At 53.3% G+C, this 14,104-nt stretch overlaps 1 pseudogene across 1 annotated transcript in view; it reads right to left on the bottom strand.

The window, feature by feature from the left end:
* Positions 1 to 10,834, bottom strand: part of LOC306970708 — a 15,514-nt pseudogene extending 4,680 nt beyond the window's left edge. Inside the window, exon 1 of the transcript in view lies at positions 10,735 to 10,834. The product of the transcript in view is annotated as an uncharacterized misc_RNA (transcript). The remainder of the gene's footprint in view (positions 1 to 10,734) is intronic.
* Between the last annotated feature and the right edge of the window lie 3,270 nt (positions 10,835 to 14,104).

Genomic DNA, 14,104 nt, shown 5'->3' with positions numbered 1-14,104 from the left:
TGCAGACTTTTCATCAACAATGAGCTGTAGTCGATTATAACAAGCTAACGGGTAACCTCGAAAAACCATTGTCCACCTGCACAGATAATGTCTTTGAATGGTATGGGCTCCTGCAGATCCTGGTGTCGTCCATGGGGGTATAGTTAGAGATCCATAGGGCAGATGCAAAGAGAAGCCTCCAAACAGCAGTTATTTTTCAGGCAAGAGCCCCTTCCAAGCGTCCGGTGTGGAAGGTTCGTCTCCAAATCATATCCTGTGTGGCCATTGTTCCCAAAGTGATAAACAGCAGCTCCTTTCCAACAATAAAAATTAAAATGCACCGATCGTAGTTTCAATACTGTAGAGACAAGCGGAGTGTTGTTGTCATGCCACAGACAGCATGTGGAGGGGGCGTGTCGGAAAGGGTCAGAGGTTCTTAAAGAGACAGGGGCCTATTTCAAGTCATTTGCTACCGCCATTTTGAAAGAGCAATTTTATACAAGGCAGTTATTCTAATTTACTGCATTTACAGACCAACAGAAGGTTTCGTCATCATTGTAGTGAGATATAGACTGGTGCTATGTGGCTGAAAAAAGCACAATACCCCCTCTTTAAAACACACATTAATGCACAATATTAAAAGCTCCAAGACTTAAGTCCTGTTTCAGCTCCTGGAGTGATGGACCCCAACATCAGGGGCTTGGTTGTGCAGACAGATTTATACAAACATTTTAATTTACAAAATATGATCAAATGTTGAAATGAAGTTTAACGTCTGCAATCCTCCACAGTGTGACAGCAGAGGAGCGGCTCCTTCAGAGGAGACAGTAGAGGAGAGGCTCCTTCAGAGGAGACAGTAGAGGAGCGGCTCCTTCAGAGGAGACAGTAGAGGAGCGGCTCCTTCAGAGGAGACAGTAGAGGAGCAGCTCCTTCAGAGGAGACAGTAGAGGAGCAGCTCCTTCAGAGAAGACTGTAGAGGAGCAGCTCCTTCAGAGGAGACTGTAGAGGAGCGGCTCCTTCAGAGGAGACAGTAGAGGAGCGGCTCCTTCAGAGGAGACAGTAGAGGAGCGGCTCCTTCAGAGGAGACTGTAGAGGAGCGGCTCCTTCAGAGGAGCGGCTCCTTCAGAGGAGACAGTAGAGGAGCGGCTCCTTCAGAGGAGACAGTAGAGGAGCAGCTCCTTCAGAGGAGACAGTAGAGGAGCGGCTCCTTCAGAGGAGACAGTAGAGGAGCGGCTCCTTCAGAGAAGACTGTAGAGGAGCGGCTCCTTCAGAGGAGACTGTAGAGGAGCGGCTCCTTCAGAGGAGACAGTAGAGGAGTGGCTCCTTCAGAGGAGACAGTAGAGGAGCGGCTCCTTCAGAGGAGACAGTAGAGGAGCGGCTCCTTCAGAGGAGACAGTAGAGGAGCGGCTCCTTCAGAGGAGACAGTAGAGGAGCAGCTCCTTCAGAGGAGACAGTAGAGGAGCAGCTCCTTCAGAGGAGACAGTAGAGGAGCGGCTCCTTCAGAGGAGACAGTAGAGGAGCGGCTCCTTCAGAGGAGACAGTAGAGGAGCGGCTCCTTCAGAGGAGACAGTAGAGGAGCAGCTCCTTCAGAGGAGACAGTAGAGGAGCGGCTCCTTCAGAGGAGACAGTAGAGGAGCGGCTCCTTCAGAGGAGACTGTAGAGGAGCGGCTCCTTCAGAGGAGACAGTAGAGGAGCAGCTCCTTCAGAGGAGACAGTAGAGGAGCGGCTCCTTCAGAGGAGACAGTAGAGGAGCAGCTCCTTCAGAGGAGACAGTAGAGGAGCGGCTCCTTCAGAGGAGACAGTAGAGGAGCGGCTCCTTCAGAGGAGACTGTAGAGGAGCGGCTCCTTCAGAGGAGACAGTAGAGGAGCGGCTCCTTCAGAGGAGACAGTAGAGGAGCGGCTCCTTCAGAGGAGACAGTAGAGGAGCAGCTCCTTCAGAGGAGACAGTAGAGGAGCGGCTCCTTCAGAGGAGACAGTAGAGGAGCGGCTCCTTCAGAGAAGACTGTAGAGGAGCGGCTCCTTCAGAGGAGCGGCTCCTTCAGAGGAGACTGTAGAGGAGCAGCTCCTTCAGAGGAGACAGTAGAGGAGCGGCTCCTTCAGAGGAGACTGTAGAGGAGAGGCTCCTTCAGAGGAGACAGTAGAGGAGCGGCTCCTTCAGAGGAGACAGTAGAGGAGCGGCTCCTTCAGAGGAGACTCTAGAGGAGCGGCTCCTTCAGAGGAGACAGTAGAGGAGCGGCTCCTTCAGAGGAGACAGTAGAGGAGCGGCTCCTTCAGAGGAGACAGTAGAGGAGCGGCTCCTTCAGAGGAGACAGTAGAGGAGCGGCTCCTTCAGAGGAGACTCTAGAGGAGCGGCTCCTTCAGAGGAGACAGTAGAGGAGCGGCTCCTTCAGAGGAGACAGTAGAGGAGCGGCTCCTTCAGAGGAGACAGTAGAGGAGCGGCTCCTTCAGAGGAGACAGTAGAGGAGCGGCTCCTTCAGAGGAGACAGTAGAGGAGCGGCTCCTTCAGAGGAGACTGTAGAGGAGCGGCTCCTTCAGAGGAGCGGCTCCTTCAGAGGAGACAGTAGAGGAGCGGCTCCTTCAGAGGAGACAGTAGAGGAGCAGCTCCTTCAGAGGAGACAGTAGAGGAGCGGCTCCTTCAGAGGAGACAGTAGAGGAGCGGCTCCTTCAGAGAAGACTGTAGAGGAGCGGCTCCTTCAGAGGAGACAGTAGAGGAGCGGCTCCTTCAGAGGAGACTGTAGAGGAGCGGCTCCTTCAGAGGAGACAGTAGAGGAGTGGCTCCTTCAGAGGAGACAGTAGAGGAGCGGCTCCTTCAGAGGAGACAGTAGAGGAGCGGCTCCTTCAGAGGAGACAGTAGAGGAGCGGCTCCTTCAGAGGAGACAGTAGAGGAGCAGCTCCTTCAGAGGAGACAGTAGAGGAGCGGCTCCTTCAGAGGAGACAGTAGAGGAGCGGCTCCTTCAGAGGAGACTGTAGAGGAGCGGCTCCTTCAGAGGAGACAGTAGAGGAGCAGCTCCTTCAGAGGAGACAGTAGAGGAGCGGCTCCTTCAGAGGAGACAGTAGAGGAGCGGCTCCTTCAGAGGAGACAGTAGAGGAGCGGCTCCTTCAGAGGAGACAGTAGAGGAGCGGCTCCTTCAGAGGAGACAGTAGAGGAGCGGCTCCTTCAGAGGAGACAGTAGAGGAGCGGCTCCTTCAGAGGAGACTGTAGAGGAGCGGCTCCTTCAGAGGAGACAGTAGAGGAGCGGCTCCTTCAGAGGAGACAGTAGAGGAGCGGCTCCTTCAGAGGAGACAGTAGAGGAGCGGCTCCTTCAGAGGAGCGGCTCCTTCAGAGGAGCGGCTCCTTCAGAGGAGACAGTAGAGGAGCGGCTCCTTCAGAGGAGACAGTAGAGGAGCAGCTCCTTCAGAGGAGACAGTAGAGGAGCGGCTCCTTCAGAGGAGACAGTAGAGGAGCGGCTCCTTCAGAGAAGACTGTAGAGGAGCGGCTCCTTCAGAGGAGCGGCTCCTTCAGAGGAGACAGTAGAGGAGCAGCTCCTTCAGAGGAGACAGTAGAGGAGCGGCTCCTTCAGAGGAGACTGTAGAGGAGAGGCTCCTTCAGAGGAGACAGTAGAGGAGCGGCTCCTTCAGAGGAGACAGTAGAGGAGCGGCTCCTTCAGAGGAGACTCTAGAGGAGCGGCTCCTTCAGAGGAGACAGTAGAGGAGCGGCTCCTTCAGAGGAGACAGTAGAGGAGCGGCTCCTTCAGAGGAGACAGTAGAGGAGCGGCTCCTTCAGAGGAGACAGTAGAGGAGCGGCTCCTTCAGAGGAGACTCTAGAGGAGCGGCTCCTTCAGAGGAGACAGTAGAGGAGCGGCTCCTTCAGAGGAGACAGTAGAGGAGCGGCTCCTTCAGAGGAGACAGTAGAGGAGCGGCTCCTTCAGAGGAGACAGTAGAGGAGCGGCTCCTTCAGAGGAGACAGTAGAGGAGCGGCTCCTTCAGAGGAGACAGTAGAGGAGCGGCTCCTTCAGAGGAGACTCTAGAGGAGCGGCTCCTTCAGAGGAGACTGTAGAGGAGCGGCTCCTTCAGAGGAGACTGTAGAGGAGCGGCTCCTTCAGAGGAGACAGTAGAGGAGCAGCTCCTTCAGAGGAGACAGTAGAGGAGCGGCTCCTTCAGAGGAGACAGTAGAGGAGCGGCTCCTTCAGAGGAGACAGTAGAGGAGCGGCTCCTTCAGAGGAGACTGTAGAGGAGCGGCTCCTTCAGAGGAGACAGTAGAGGAGCGGCTCCTTCAGAGGAGACAGTAGAGGAGCGGCTCCTTCAGAGGAGACAGTAGAGGAGCGGCTCCTTCAGAGGAGACAGTAGAGGAGCGGCTCCTTCAGAGGAGACAGTAGAGGAGCGGCTCCTTCAGAGGAGACAGTAGAGGAGTGGCTCCTTCAGAGGAGACAGTAGAGGAGTGGCTCCTTCAGAGGAGACAGTAGAGGAGCGGCTCCTTCAGAGGAGACAGTAGAGGAGTGGCTCCTTCAGAGGAGACTGTAGAGGAGCGGCTCCTTCAGAGGAGACTGTAGAGGAGCGGCTCCTTCAGAGGAGACTGTAGAGGAGCGGCTCCTTCAGAGGAGAGTGTAGAGGAGCGGCTCCTTCAGAGGAGAGTGTAGAGGAGCGGCTCCTTCAGAGGAGACAGTAGAGGAGCGGCTCCTTCAGAGGAGACAGTAGAGGAGCGGCTCCTTCAGAGGAGACAGTAGAGGAGCGGCTCCTTCAGAGGAGACTGTAGAGGAGCGGCTCCTTCAGAGGAGACAGTAGAGGAGCGGCTCCTTCAGAGGAGACTGTAGAGGAGCGGCTCCTTCAGAGGAGACTGTAGAGGAGCGGCTCCTTCAGAGGAGACTGTAGAGGAGCGGCTCCTTCAGAGGTGACAGTAGAGGAGCGGCTCCTTCAGAGGAGCGGCTCCTTCAGAGGAGCGGCTCCTTCAGAGGAGACAGTAGAGGAGCGGCTCCTTCAGAGGAGACAGTAGAGGAGCGGCTCCTTCAGAGGAGACAGTAGAGGAGCGGCTCCTTCAGAGGAGACAGTAGAGGAGCGGCTCCTTCAGAGGAGACAGTAGAGGAGCGGCTCCTTCAGAGGAGACAGTAGAGGAGCGGCTCCTTCAGAGGAGACTGTAGAGGAGCGGCTCCTTCAGAGGAGCAGCTCCTTCAGAGGAGACTGTAGAGGAGCGGCTCCTTCAGAGGAGACTGTAGAGGAGCGGCTCCTTCAGAGGAGACGTGAGGAGCGGCTCCTTCAGAGGAGACTCTAGAGGAGCGGCTCCTTCAGAGGAGACAGTAGAGGAGCGGCTCCTTCAGAGGAGACTCTAGAGGAGCGGCTCCTTCAGAGGAGACAGTAGAGGAGCGGCTCCTTCAGAGGAGACAGTAGAGGAGCGGCTCCTTCAGAGGAGACTCTAGAGGAGCGGCTCCTTCAGAGGAGACAGTAGAGGAGCGGCTCCTTCAGTGGAGACAGTAGAGGAGCGGCTCCTTCAGAGGAGCGGCTCCTTCAGAGGAGACAGTAGAGGAGCGGCTCCTTCAGAGGAGACAGTAGAGGAGCGGCTCCTTCAGAGGAGACTGTAGAGGAGCGGCTCCTTCAGAGGAGACTGTAGAGGAGCGGCTCCTTCAGAGGAGCGGCTCCTTCAGAGGAGACAGTAGAGGAGCGGCTCCTTCAGAGGAGACAGTAGAGGAGCGGCTCCTTCAGAGGAGACTCTAGAGGAGCGGCTCCTTCAGAGGAGACTGTAGAGGAGCGGCTCCTTCAGAGGAGACTGTAGAGGAGCGGCTCCTTCAGAGGAGACAGTAGAGGAGCAGCTCCTTCAGAGGAGACAGTAGAGGAGCGGCTCCTTCAGAGGAGACAGTAGAGGAGCGGCTCCTTCAGAGGAGACAGTAGAGGAGCGGCTCCTTCAGAGGAGACTGTAGAGGAGCGGCTCCTTCAGAGGAGACAGTAGAGGAGCGGCTCCTTCAGAGGAGACAGTAGAGGAGCGGCTCCTTCAGAGGAGACAGTAGAGGAGCGGCTCCTTCAGAGGAGACAGTAGAGGAGCGGCTCCTTCAGAGGAGACAGTAGAGGAGCGGCTCCTTCAGAGGAGACAGTAGAGGAGTGGCTCCTTCAGAGGAGACAGTAGAGGAGTGGCTCCTTCAGAGGAGACAGTAGAGGAGCGGCTCCTTCAGAGGAGACAGTAGAGGAGCGGCTCCTTCAGAGGAGACAGTAGAGGAGCGGCTCCTTCAGAGGAGACTGTAGAGGAGCGGCTCCTTCAGAGGAGAGTGTAGAGGAGCGGCTCCTTCAGAGGAGAGTGTAGAGGAGCGGCTCCTTCAGAGGAGACAGTAGAGGAGCGGCTCCTTCAGAGGAGACAGTAGAGGAGCGGCTCCTTCAGAGGAGACAGTAGAGGAGCGGCTCCTTCAGAGGAGACTGTAGAGGAGCGGCTCCTTCAGAGGAGACAGTAGAGGAGCGGCTCCTTCAGAGGAGACTGTAGAGGAGCGGCTCCTTCAGAGGAGACTGTAGAGGAGCGGCTCCTTCAGAGGAGACTGTAGAGGAGCGGCTCCTTCAGAGGTGACAGTAGAGGAGCGGCTCCTTCAGAGGAGCGGCTCCTTCAGAGGAGCGGCTCCTTCAGAGGAGACAGTAGAGGAGCGGCTCCTTCAGAGGAGACAGTAGAGGAGCGGCTCCTTCAGAGGAGACAGTAGAGGAGCGGCTCCTTCAGAGGAGACTGTAGAGGAGCGGCTCCTTCAGAGGAGCAGCTCCTTCAGAGGAGACTGTAGAGGAGCGGCTCCTTCAGAGGAGACTGTAGAGGAGCGGCTCCTTCAGAGGAGACGTGAGGAGCGGCTCCTTCAGAGGAGACTCTAGAGGAGCGGCTCCTTCAGAGGAGACAGTAGAGGAGCGGCTCCTTCAGAGGAGACTCTAGAGGAGCGGCTCCTTCAGAGGAGACAGTAGAGGAGCGGCTCCTTCAGTGGAGACAGTAGAGGAGCGGCTCCTTCAGAGGAGCGGCTCCTTCAGAGGAGACAGTAGAGGAGCGGCTCCTTCAGAGGAGACAGTAGAGGAGCGGCTCCTTCAGAGGAGACAGTAGAGGAGCGGCTCCTTCAGAGGAGACAGTAGAGGAGCGGCTCCTTCAGAGGAGACAGTAGAGGAGCGGCTCCTTCAGAGGTGACTGTAGAGGAGCAGCTCCTTCAGAGGAGACTGTAGAGGAGCGGCTCCTTCAGAGGAGACTGTAGAGGAGCGGCTCCTTCAGAGGAGCGGCTCCTTCAGAGGAGACAGTAGAGGAGTGGCTCCTTCAGAGGAGACTGTAGAGGAGCAGCTCCTTCAGAGGAGACAGTAGAGGAGCGGCTCCTTCAGAGGAGACTGTAGAGGAGTGGCTCCTTCAGAGGAGACTGTAGAGGAGCGGCTCCTTCAGAGGAGACAGTAGAGGAGCGGCTCCTTCAGAGGAGACAGTAGAGGAGCGGCTCCTTCAGAGGAGACTGTAGAGGAGCGGCTCCTTCAGAGGAGACTGTAGAGGAGCGGCTCCTTCAGAGGAGCGGCTCCTTCAGAGGAGACAGTAGAGGAGTGGCTCCTTCAGAGGAGACTGTAGAGGAGCAGCTCCTTCAGAGGAGACTGTAGAGGAGCAGCTCCTTCAGAGGAGACAGTAGAGGAGCGGCTCCTTCAGAGGAGACTGTAGAGGAGCAGCTCCTTCAGAGGAGACTGTAGAGGAGCGGCTCCTTCAGAGAAGACTGTAGAGGAGCGGCTCCTTCAGAGGAGACTGTAGAGGAGCGGCTCCTTCAGAGAAGACTGTAGAGGAGCGGCTCCTTCAGAGGAGCGGCTCCTTCAGAGGAGACAGTAGAGGAGCGGCTCCTTCAGAGGAGACTGTAGAGGAGCGGCTCCTTCAGAGGAGACTGTAGAGGAGCGGCTCCTTCAGAGGAGACAGTAGAGGAGCGGCTCCTTCAGAGGAGACTGTAGAGGAGCGGCTCCTTCAGAGGAGACTGTAGAGGAGCAGCTCCTTCAGAGGAGACTGTAGAGGAGCGGCTCCTTCAGAGGAGACTGTAGAGGAGCGGCTCCTTCAGAGGAGACTGTAGAGGAGCAGCTCCTTCAGAGGAGACTGTAGAGGAGCAGCTCCTTCAGAGGAGACTGTAGAGGAGCGGCTCCTTCAGAGGAGACTGTAGAGGAGCGGCTCCTTCAGAGTGGGAAAATCTTCAGTTTTTGTTTGCAGGTTGTTGTCAAACAGGCCTTTAGGCCTTTTCCTGGCTGAGCCGTTTCATATTTTGTTTTCAGAGTAAACATCTTTCATTTCCCTCGTCAATAAACAGACAAGCTCTGCCCGGTCCTCGCCCCTGACACTTCCCTTTACACTTTCCTCTCACCTGTTGCACTGTGGCGCTGCACATGTCTGCATGCACTCCTTTTACAGCACTATCGTGTTGTTGTCTGTTCGGTCTTGTGTGTTTTTATCGGCTGCTACTTCATTTCATTTCAAAAAGCCACACAAATTCTCATTGGGCGACACACCACAACATGCTTTTTCAATTGGCTTAAAGAAGTTGATATTTTAGCTTTACAAATTAGGCAATTGGGTCAGGGTGATGGTTAGGATTGGGGACATGGTTCCTGTTCAGATTTGGGTTAGAAAAGGGGATTTGGTTGGGACAATGTGTGGGTCAGGATCATGGCGGAACTGGGCTACAAGATAGAAAGACACATCTGCACTCAATTCTCCTGGTGGGACAATCACGTTTCATTTACTCATCAAAGTATTTTTAAAATGTGTCCATTCTTGTAATGTTGTTGTTATCTGATCTCTTTTGCAGATGTGAGCGCTCAGAAAGAAATCACATTACATCTATATCAGCTTGTGCCACTTCAATAATCTCAATAGTCACAATCATCTCATCTATCAAGTCTTCAAGGGCAAAGGACATCTATGATATTGATACCTTGTTTTTAAAATCAAATAGGGCATCATTAATCCCGTCCTTATGTAAATTAATAAACTGGTCAATCACTGAAGGAATATTTCCTACTGCCTGGAAAACCGCTGTAATCACACCCATCTTTAAATCAGGTGAACAAATGAATCTAAACAATTATAGACCAATAAGCATTCTCCCGACAATATCAAAAGTATTGGAAAAATGTATTTCAGAGCAAATCATTTCTCATTTAAATTATTCACCATTTAAGTTGTGTCCAATGCAATTTGGATTTCCTAAATTTCATTCTACTGATACTGCAAACATTTATCTTACAGAGAATATCAAGTCAAAATTGGATAGAGGGGGTATAGTTGGGGCCGTCTACCTCGATCTAAGAAAAGCCTTTGATACTGTCAATTCAGACATATTAATTGCCAAATTATCAAAATGTAACTTTTCACCAAAGGTTCTACAATGTGTGGAATCATACTTAAAAGACAGGAAACAGTGTGTCAGGGTTAACAATAAAACATCAGAGGTAATGTATAATCATGTAGGTGTGCCCCAGGGCTCAACCCTTGGCCCTTTGTTATTTAGTTTATTTATCAATGATCTACCTGATGTGTGTTCTGAAGCATCATGTCAGTTATATGCTGACGACACCATCATTTATGTTCAAGCAAAAAAGAAACAACTGGCAGCAGAGAAGCTGACATCTGCTATGGTGTCAGTCTGCCATTGGTTAAAAAATTCAAAATTACACTTAAATGCTAAAGCAAAACTATGTGTATGTTTTTCTCTAAGTCGGCAACCAAAGAGAGCGACCCAGTAGTTCTGGTGGATGGGCAAGCACTACAAGTGGTGCAAGAATACAAGTATTTAGGCGTCACCATGGATTCCCAATTATCATTTAAAAAACATGTTAAGAAATTGCGGAACAAAATTAAATTCAATTTAGTGAATTTTAAACATATTAGAAATAACTTAACGACTGATGCTTCAAAATTGTACCTAAACGCCACAATTCTCTCACATCTTAATGACTGTTTGACGAGCTGGTCTCAGGCCAACAAGACCACACTGTGCCTGTAGAAAGACTATATAAGCAGACAGTAAAAACATTAGACAAAAAGAACAATTCTTATCATTACTGTAAAATCTTTACCAAACAAAATTTTTTAAAGTGGGAAAATTTGTTAATGTATGTAATGACTGTAAAATCCCATTTAGAAAGACTTCTTTCGGACAATCTGCCTTCTCAGTACGAGCAGCTCACTCCTAGAACCTGATCCCAACAGACCTGAGGAACCTGACCTCACTCCACACTTTTAGAAACTCTGTGAAGAAGTGGCTCTTGGACAGTCAGACATGTGAACACAACATGGTCTAGAGTCACCACTGATACATGTCTGGCTGTGTGGAAGATTGTGGTGTTTTGTGTTTTGTCCCTTTCTGATCTTTTATCTGTGAATTTACCTATTTTTTTTTTACATATTTAATGCTGTCATTCATCATTCACAGTCTTTTTATGTCTGTGATGGTGTTTTTGCTGTATGTTTGTGCCTGTGTTTGTCCGTCTGTCATGACATCAGCCTGCCATGGGACTACGGATGAAAATTAGCCTATATGGCTAAACTCCGGCACATTTACATGTTGAAGAAACACATGTTGATTAATGTGCACTGTCCCAATTCAAATAAAGATATAAAAAAATATTTAAAAAAATAGTCAGTGTGCATAGAAACCTAGCCAGTGGTCGGTGGGCAGCTGTGGCTCCATGTTTATCACCACTGGGTATCGAGTTATTGATAAATATATGGAACTGTAAAACATCTTTCATCGTCTGAAGAAGCACTCTATGTATTAGGACTGGTATTAACTGTTACTGAAGTATAAAAAATGAAATAGCACTGACCTTCAGCCTGCACAGCCGTCACCATCTGAACCATCTGAACCATCAGAACCATCTGAACCATCAGAACCATCTGAACCATCACAAACAGATCCGGCCTCATTGTCGTTGCCTCTGTCGCTCAGAGACTGAGAGGACACACTTCACAAACCTTTATGAAACTCAAGAGCGTGAGAATAGAAAGGAAACGGAAACAGTCTGACCACAGTGTCAGTTCAGAGCGGACTCTGAGACAGTAGAGGAGCGGCTCCTTCAGAGGAGACAGTAGAGGAGCGGCTCCTTCAGAGGAGACAGTAGAGGAGCGGCTCCTTCAGAGGAGACAGTAGAGGAGCGGCTCCTTCAGAGGAGACAGTAGAGGAGCGGCTCCTTCAGAGGAGACAGTAGAGGAGCGGCTCCTTCAGAGGAGACAGTAGAGGAGCGGCTCCTTCAGAGGAGACAGTAGAGGAGCGGCTCCTTCAGAGGAGACAGTAGAGGAGCGGCTCCTTCAGAGGAGACATTAGAGGAGCGGCTCCTTCAGAGGAGACAGTAGAGGAGCGGCTCCTTCAGAGGAGACAGTAGAGGAGCGGCTCCTTCAGAGGAGACAGTAGAGGAGCGGCTCCTTCAGAGGAGACAGTAGAGGAGCGGCTGAATCTCACTGAAGTTTTATTTAGTATTTTATGGCAGCTGTTAGCTGTTATGAACACAGAAGTTTCCTCCGGTTAAGTCGTCACGTCGAACATAATGTTTTTAACCTGCTCCAGTAACATCCAAACTTTTACTCGCTGTCCTTTACGAAATCTTGAGGGACTCTGCAAATTTTTAATGGGAAGAGATACGGACGGAAAGGACAGTGCTGGGTTTGCATATGTCATATGCATGCCTATCGGCATTTAGCCCCATTTATTATTTATTTAAAGGGACGATTGCATATTAATTAACATCCATCCATCCATTTTCTTCCGCTTTATCCGGGGCGGGTCGCGGGGGCAGCAGTCTCAGCAGAGATGCCCAAACCTCCCGATCCACACACACCTCCTCCAGCTGTTCTGACCCTGAGGCGACACCAGGCCAGCTCGGAGACATAGTCCCACCACCGTGTCCTGGGCCTCCCACGAGGCCTCCTCCCAATAGGACATGCCTGGAACACCTCCCGCGGGAGGCGACCAGGAGGAATCTGAAACAGATGCCCGAGCCACCTCAGCTGCTCCTTTCAACATGAAGGAGCAGCAACTCTACTCCGAGCTCCTCCCGGGTAACTGAGCTCCTCACCCGATCTCGGAGGGTGCGCCCAGCCACGCCGTTGTATTCGCGATCTCGTCCTTTCGGTCATTACCCAAATCTCATGACCATAGGTGAGGGCGGGAACGTAGATCGATCGGTAAATCGAGAGCTTTGCCCCGACTCAGCTCCCTCTTCACCACGACAGACCGATACAGCGACCTCATCACTGCTGACGCCGCACCGATCCGTCTGTCGATCTCACGCTCCATCCGTCCCCCACTCGTGAACAAGACCCCTGAGGCTCCCAAACCGGACACCCTCCGGCCCCTGGCTGCTCCTAGAAATTCTGTCCATAAAAGTAATGAACAGAACCGGTGACAAAGGGCAGCCCTGGCGGAGACCAACACGCACCGGGAACAGGTCTGACTTACTGCCGGCAATGCGAACCAAGCTCCTGCTGCTCATACAGGGAACGGACAGCCCTTAGCAGAGGGCCCCGGACCCCATACTCCCGGAGCACCCCCCACAGGGCACCACGAGGGCCCCGGACCCCATACTCCCGGAGCACCCCCCACAGGGCACCACGAGGGACGCGGTCGAACGCTTTCTCCAGATCCACAAACACATGTGGACTGGTTGGGCGAACTCCCACGAACCCTCGAGCACCCGACGGAGGGTATAGAGCTGGTCCAGTGTGCCACGACCAGGACGAAAACCGCATTGTTCCTCCTGGATTCAAGGTTCAACCATCGGCCGGATCCTCCTCTCCAGCACCCTGGAGTAGACCTTACCGGGGAGGCTAAGGAGGGTGATCCCTCTGTAATTGGAACACACCCTCCGATCCCCCTTCTTAAAGAGAGGGACCACCACCCCGGTCTGCCAATCCAGGGGCACTGTCCCCGACCGCCACGCGATGTTGCAGAGACGTGTCAGCCAAGACAGTCCTACAACATCCAGAGACTTAAGGTACTCAGGGCGAATCTCATCCACCCCCGGAGCCACCGAGGAGCTTTCTCACCACCTCGGTGACTTCAGCCCCGGTGATGGGCGAGCCCACCTCCGAGTCCTCAGCCTCTGCTTCCTCATTGGAAGACGTGACAATGGGATTGAGGAGGTCCTCGAAGTACTCCTTCCACCGCCCGACAACATCCCCAGTCGAGGTCAGCAACCCCCCACCCGCACTGTAAACAGTGTTGGTGAAGCCCTGCTTCCCCCTCCTGAGGCGCCGGACGGTTTGCCAGAATTTCTTCAAAGCTGCATCGACAATGGAGGAGGAGAACAGAGTCCACTCGGACTCCATGTCCCCAGCCTCCCTCGGAATCTGGGTGAAGCTCTTCCGGAGGTGGGAGTTGAAGACCCCACTGACAGAGGGATCCGCCAGACGTTCCCAGCAGACCCTCACAACACTTCCTCCCCTGCCAGCAGATCCAGCTCACCACCAGGTGGTGATCGGTTGACAGCTCAGCCCCTCTCTTCACCCGAGTGTCCGAGACACGCGGCCGGAGGTCAGACGACACAACTACAAAGTCGATCATCGACCTCCTGCCTAGGGTGTCCTGGTGCCACGTGCACTTGTGGACACCCTTGTGCTCGAACATGGTGTTCGTTATGGACAAACTGCGACTAGCACAGAAGTCCAATAACAGAACACTCGGGTTCAGATCGGGGAGGCCGTTCTTCCCGATCACTCCCTCCCAGGTCTCACTGTCGTTACCCACGTGGGCGCTGAAGTCCCCCAGTAGAACAATGGAGCCCCCAGTCGGAGCACCATCAAGTACCCCTCCCAGGGACTCCAAAAAGGCCGGGTACTCTGCACCAATGTTGGGCCCGTAGGCCGAGACAACGGTGAGAGACCTGTCCCCGACCCGAAGGCGTAGGGACGCGACCCTCTCGTCCACCGGGGTGAACTCCAACACGTGGCGGCTGAGCTGGGGGGATATGAGCAAACCCACCCCAGCCCGCCGCCTCTCCCCAAGGGCAACTCCAGAAAAATGGAGAGTCCAGCCTCTCTCCAGGTTGGGATCTGGAACCCAAGCTGTGCGTGGAGGTGAGCCCGACTATATCTACTCGGTATCTCTCAACCTCCCGCACAAGCTCAGGCTCCTCCCCCCCAGCGAGGTGACGTTCCATGTCCCGAACGCCAGAACCAGGTCGTCGAGGCACCCGCCTTCGA

The sequence above is a fragment of the Gobius niger genome, assembly GCF_951799975.1.
Source record: "Gobius niger genome assembly, chromosome: 11".
Classification (NCBI taxonomy): Eukaryota; Metazoa; Chordata; class Actinopteri; order Gobiiformes; family Gobiidae; genus Gobius; species Gobius niger.
The sequence above is the reverse complement of the archived record's forward strand: the minus strand, read 5'-3'. Positions and strand labels throughout refer to the sequence as shown.